The following is a 6,786-nucleotide window of genomic DNA, read 5'->3' on the forward strand; positions in this document are numbered from 1 at the left end:
AACAGCTTTGACTATATAGACCTTTGTTGACAAAGTGATGTCTCTGTTTTTTTAATACACTGTCTAGGTTTATCATAGTTATTCTTACAAGGAGCAAGCATCTTTTAATTTTGTGAGTGCAGTCACCATCCACATTGATTTTGGAGCCCGAGAAAATGAAATCTGACACTGTTTCCACATTTCCACCATCTATTTGCTATGATGTGATAGGACTGGACACTATGATCTTCATTTTTTGAATGTTAAGAGCATTAGAATAATTATAATGTCAACAGGAAAAAACTTGCAAGGTAAGTCTGGCTATAATTTCCAACAAGGTAGAACTTTCTTAAAAGGAGTTATCTCAAATGAATAAAGAAATCTTTGGATGGCTATCTATAATGGAATAAATAAAATGGACATTTATGTGATTAAAACAAAATTTGATATTACTACACTACTTCAGGTTAAATAGGCCAAAAGGGAACAGCTACTGGTACCCTGTGTTAAAAGCCAAGCAAGTCTTTCAATTTACCCCAGTTTTAAAATATATGTTTAAAGGGGCTAGAAAATTTTACACTGAGATATCTGGCAAGCAATGATTTGGTATAACAGTTAGGCCAAAGGGCCTGGCCTCCTTGGCTCAATGCCATTCTTGGGATCCCAGAGCTTTTTATTTAAAAGTAGATAAAATGGACAGGGAACAGCAACAGAAACAACATCAAAAATTTTCTAAAGCTCCTCCTCTAAGAAAAAAGCATGTTGCTGCTACTGCTAAGTCACTTCAGTCGTGTCCAACTCTGTGCAACCCCATAGATGGCAGCCCACCAGGCTCTGCCATCCTTGGGATTCTCCAGGCAAGAACACTGGAGTGGGTTGCCATTTCCTTCTCCAATGCATGAAAGTGAAAAGTGAAAGGGAAGTCACTCAGTTGTGTCTGACTCTTCATGACCCCATGGACTGAAGCCTACCAGGCTCCTCTGGCCATGGGATTTTCCAGGCAAGAGTACTGGAGTGGGTTGCCATTGCCTTCTCCAAAAGCATGTTGATCAGATCCTAAAGAAAGCTAAAGTTAAAGGTATAAAAATCAATAGAATTTAGATGAAAGTATACAAAATTGGTATATTTAAATGCACTTCTATAAGATAATTGCATCTCTTGTTTAATTATATTGTAGGATAGACATGTTTCATTGGGGAATAATTCCCCAGTGTGCTATCATAAGACAAGGCATATAGATTGCCACGAAGAGAATATTAACTGAACACACTAAACAATAGAGTTATCTGGGCTATATAAAGTAAATAAAAACTAAAAACTATGTTCTCTGTCTCTCTGTGACTGGCTGAGGAAGCACTGTAGCACAGGGATGGTAGCCTTGCAGGGCTACTACAGCACTAGGGTGTCAGTTGGTCCTGCCCAGAACACTTCAGTTCTTCCCTAGAAAGATATATTTAATAACTGATTGGTGTGTCCCCTGAATACAAGAAAATGGAAAATGAACAGAGGAAACCTTTACCAAAACCAGTGTCAAATTTGGTAAATGCCCTGCTGAAGATATGGAAGAGGAACAAGCTTTTAAAAGATTTAGAAATACTGATGAGATGGTTGAATTATGTATTCTGCTTCAAAGCAAGAATGCTGGGGCAGTGATAGGAAAAGGAGGCAAGAATATTAAGGCTCTCCATACAGACTACAATTGCCAGTGTTTCAGTCCCAGACAGCAGTGACTCCCAGCGCATATTGAGCATCAGTGCTGATATTGAAATGATTGGAGAATTTCTGAAGAAAATCATCCCGACCTTGGAAGACGGCCTGCAGTTGCCATCACCCACCACAACCAGCCAGCTCCCACTTGAATCTGATGTTGTGGAATGCTTACATTGCCAACACTATAAAGGAAGCGACTTTGACTGTGATATGAGACTATTGATTCATCAGAGCACAGCAGGAGGAATTATTGGAGTCAAAGGTGCTAAAATCAAAGAACTTTGAGAGAACACTCAGACAACAGTCAAGCTTTTCCAGGAATGTTGTCCTCAATCTACTGACACAGTCGTTCTTATTGGGGGAAAACCTGATAGGTTTGGAGAGTTCATAAAGATCATCCTTGATCTTATATCTGAGTCTCCCACTAAAGGACATGCTCAACCTCATGATCCCAATTTTTATGATGAAATCTATAATTATGGTGGTTTTACAATGATGTTTGATGACCACCGTGGACGTCCTGTGGGAATCCCCATTCAGGGAAGAGGTGGCTTTGACGGAATGCTACCTGGTCTGGGTAGGGGGTCCCATGCCTCCTTCCAGAAGAGATTATGATGATATGAGACCTTGTCAAGGACCTCTTTCACCCCCTCCTGGACGAGTTGGCCGGGGTGGAAGTAGAGTTCGGAATTTTCCTCTTCCACCACCACCACCACCTAGAGGAGGAGATTTAATATCCTATTATAGAAGAGGAAGACCTGGACACCGTTACCATGGCATGATTGGTTTCAGTGCTGATGAAACCTGGGACTCTGCAATAGACACATGGAGCCTCTCAGAGTGGCAGATGGCTTCTGAACCACAGGGTGGCTCTGGATATGATTATTCCTATGCAGGGGGTCATGCCTCATACGGTGATCTTGGTGGACCTATTATTACAACACAACTATTCCCAAAAATTTGGCTGGATCTTATGGGCAAAGGTGGTAAGTGGATTAAACAAATCAGTCATGAGTCAAAAGCTTCCATCATAATTGAGGAGCCTTTAGAAGGATCCAAAGATCAGATCATTACCATTACAGGAACATAGGACCAGATATAAAATGTACAGTATTTGCTGCAAATCAGTGTGAAACAGTATTCTGGAAAGTTTTTCTAAGACTAGTGAAGAACTGATGGAGAGGGAAATGGCAACCCACTCCAGTACTCTTACCTAGAGAATCCTACGGACAGAGGAGCCTTGGTGGGCTACCGTCTATGGGGTCACACAGAGTCAGACAGACTGAAGCAACTTAGCAGCAGCAGCAGCAGCAGCAGCAGTGAAGAACTGAAGGAGTCCTGCATCTTTTTTTGTTGTTTGCTTGATCTGCTTCTGTTTAAAAAGCCAACATTCCTCTGCTTCATAGGTATTCTGCATTTGAGATGTAGTAAAACCTTTGCTATTCACCAGATGTAATGTTTTAGTTCCTTACAAACAGGGTGTCCTAAAACTAACTTTGAAATTTTGAAACAGCAGCAGAGTGCAGTGAATTTTAATTTTTGTTCATTGTTGGTGGTTTAAAGAGGTCCCCACCCCAGCCCATGTAATTATTGTGAACATTTTGCTTTGTGGTCACTGTAACGTTTGGGGTGGTGGGACAGGGAGGAAAAGTAACAGTAGTCCATATGTCTCTGGCTTCTATTCAGAGCAGTGTGCAGAATGTAATGCTCTTTTGTAAGAAACATTTTCTGATTTTTAAAATAAATTTAGTGAACCTATTTTTGGTGGTCATTTTTTTAAAGATGGTCATTTTTCAAATGGCTGAATTCCCCCCAACCTACCCCCAAATGTAACACTAAGTTTAATTATCAGTCCTCTGTTGGATATAAATAAATGGCATCTCTTCTTGGACTTAGGCAAAATATCTTAACATACTCAGTTCTGGTGATTCTTAACAATTAGAAAGCCCATTGCTTGGGAGGAAATTCCACCACACAGTCATGCTTATAATAAGCTGGGGATTTTTGTTTGGTTTTGCAAATACTTGCCCCTACTTTGCAACAATTTTCTGTTTGTGAAGAACTAAAGTGGGAAGCAACACAATTGATGGAATACTAGTATAAGCATGTAGCAGAAGCTTAATAGCAAGTTTTATTAATCAGAATAATACTTGGTTAAGGAAGTGACTGATGCTAAATTCTGATTGTTTTTATTAGATAACTTCTCACCTATAGATTTAAACTATCAGATTTGTTGTGTCTCTTAGCTAAACTTTGTAAAATATATACCTATGTATGTATATATTCTTGTTTTTCCACTGTATGCAAATTGAAAGAAAAAGATATACCTTTCTCTGTTGTATGTTGGGTTATGTAGGAAATGTTTGTGAACAATTCAAAAAAAAGATGAAAAAATTCCTGTGGATGTTTTGTGTAGTATCTCTTGGCATTTGTATAAATAGTTGAAAGTTCACTACAGAATAAAACTCCCATAATGCTAGATTTAATGTGTGCCCAATTTTGAACAAGGGTTGATTGACACCTGTAACATTTGTTAAAAAGTTCCTCTCATAAGGAAATAAAATAATCTTAAATTATGTAAAAAAAAAAATAGAAACTAACATACAAGGGCTAATAAGATAAAGATAGTGATTTTACTTTGGGTTTAATTTGTAACCTTAGAAAGATGTTTGCTGAGTGCCTCATACAAACCTTTGAAAACATGACAAATTAAGCTCTAAAATTCTAAAACATAATACCAGTAAAATAAATTTCTGTTTCATTAGAATCTTGTCACTGATACTAGTATCTTTAGCTGACAGAATCATTCTTTAGGAAACTAAAAACAACTGACTTTCTCTTGCAAATCTCTAAAAGCCAGAAATGTAAATATAGGCTACAAGGACTTATTTAACTCAGTCAGACAGGACCTGAAACAAAGAGGGGAAAAGTGACAGTTTAAAAATTCAAATCTCTGGGAATTACCCCTCAGCACAGATAGTAAGCTTTAGTCATCTGAACAAACAACTTTAATGCACTCCAACTACTTGTAAGCTAGTAAGTTTACATCCTAACACCTGACTCATAACTAGCTTTTAAGTGAAGCCATCCCTATCTTTGACTGTTTGTGTCTGTGTACAAATTATACATATGAGATTTCTCTACTTTTAAAAGTTATTATCAAAATTGGATTTATAAATAACTCTATGTATTTTTAATAAAAAGTGCTTGCATTTAAAGAAACTGGCCAAAACAGCTTTCAAATTCATGTGAACTGAGAACTATTCAATATTAAATTGATATCTGATACTAATGTTTGTTGATCTAATGAATATAAGACATGTCATTAAAAGTCATCAAAAACTAAGTATAATACTTCATTTTACTTAGGCTTAATAAATAAGACTTATTATATCTGTTACAAGGAAAATAATATGATGAAACTTTAAAGTATATATGAGATAAGAACTTTAGGATAAACTCTTTAAAATAATTATATCTTAGAAATGCCTACTAAAAATGATCTCACTATATATTTAGTAACTTAAAGTTCTAAACCTGTGTTAGTGTAAGTGATGGAAGTTTATTAAATAGCTAAAAGACATGGAGATATCAATTACTAAATAGAGAAATTAAAGGTATTTAGGACTATTAATGGAAATATTTGGGGTCACCCTGAGATGTTCTCTATAAAAAAGACAATTGTTTTAAAAAATTATTACTGGTGTTTATGCTCACCAATATATAGAATGCTAGTGTGAAAAATTGTTCATAATTTCTTAATTCTTAGTTTTTACTAAAAAATTAAGGGTTTAAGAGTTGAGGATTCTAATTTAAACATATAATTTAAAACTATTAAAAACAATATAATAGCATCTCAGTAAACAGGGCAAAGTAGAATGTGTGTTTTCGGTAAGAAAGTATGAGGAATGAAGCTACATTTTATTGAAGAAAAAGAAGAAATTAGTTAGTCTTATTTGATGGAAAATGAGAGACAGACTAGATACAGGAAGTGATGAAAGATTGTGGAAAAGAATCCTGAAGAGAAGAAAGCTTTATATATAGTCAGGATTAACTAAATTTAGATTAAAGTGAATTAAATGGATTTTGTTGAGTGAACTATTGCAGGATTACAATTTGTTTTCTCTCTGTTAGAAGTGCTCCTTTTTGATAACAGACTGTGTGAGTTTTTGTACTCTTAAGTGCTATATACTTGTTTTTTTTTTTAATTTAAATTTATTTATTTTAATAACTGGTTAAATAAGTATTCTTTCATTGATCTAAGATCCTGTTGTGTTTTAAAACATTTTTGATACTTCTAACTAACTTCCAAAATATCAAAGTTTTACTAAGCTTTTTTAGTCTGCTTTAACTCTGGGCTACTTCAAAGAAATATCTCTGTGACATCCCAGAAAAGAATGGTAAACTATGTTTATTTTATATTTTTAATTTAGAAACATTGTCAAATGACTGGAGGTAAGCTTTAGGCTGCAATGTATGAATAAAGGTCATTAAGATAAATTCAAAATTTATATGAAATCTGTAACATCTGATATATCCTGATATAATGCTATCAGTCATAATTGCAATGATTATCCTAAAATGTTATATGTTTCAGAAATATCCAAGTTTCCTGTTAATTGCATTGTACTCACATTTTTAACCACCCTACTTTACATTTTGTCCTTTATAAACTAGCATAATTTTACACTGCTTTTACAAAATGGAGGTTTTCAAAAGGACTCATTAAAAATTACAAGAACTATTTAAACAAATGTAAGTTTCTGAGAGCCTTTAAGTAATGTCATTGAGCTGGATAAGAAATGACAAACTAATAAAAAACCTGATTACTTCAGATCAACAGAAATCAATTAGATGGGACTAAGTGAACTGATAAATATGATTAATAACTTTGACTTTGAAAAATATACTAGCTTAAATCTGTTTCCCAGTAACCTTTTCTCCCTTATGCTTTGACCTGCAAGTTGGTAAAGTATGTCTCTGTAAACAAAATTAAAGCAGTTATCTTTTCCTCTCTACCTGATCCTGCCAAAATTTGGCTTCTCCAGCTGGCTCTTCTATGGACTTATGGTTTACTGCAACTAGACTGCAACTAGT

General features: G+C 35.2%; 1 pseudogene; it reads left to right on the forward strand.

Annotated features, from left to right (window-relative positions):
* The first annotated feature begins 265 nt into the window (after nucleotides 1-265).
* Nucleotides 266-2,857, forward strand: LOC113902106 (annotated as a pseudogene).
* Nucleotides 2,858-6,786: the final 3,929 nt, after the last annotated feature.

Source organism: Bos indicus x Bos taurus, chromosome 12 (assembly GCF_003369695.1).
Source record: "Bos indicus x Bos taurus breed Angus x Brahman F1 hybrid chromosome 12, Bos_hybrid_MaternalHap_v2.0, whole genome shotgun sequence".
Taxonomy (NCBI): Eukaryota; Metazoa; Chordata; class Mammalia; order Artiodactyla; family Bovidae; genus Bos; species Bos indicus x Bos taurus.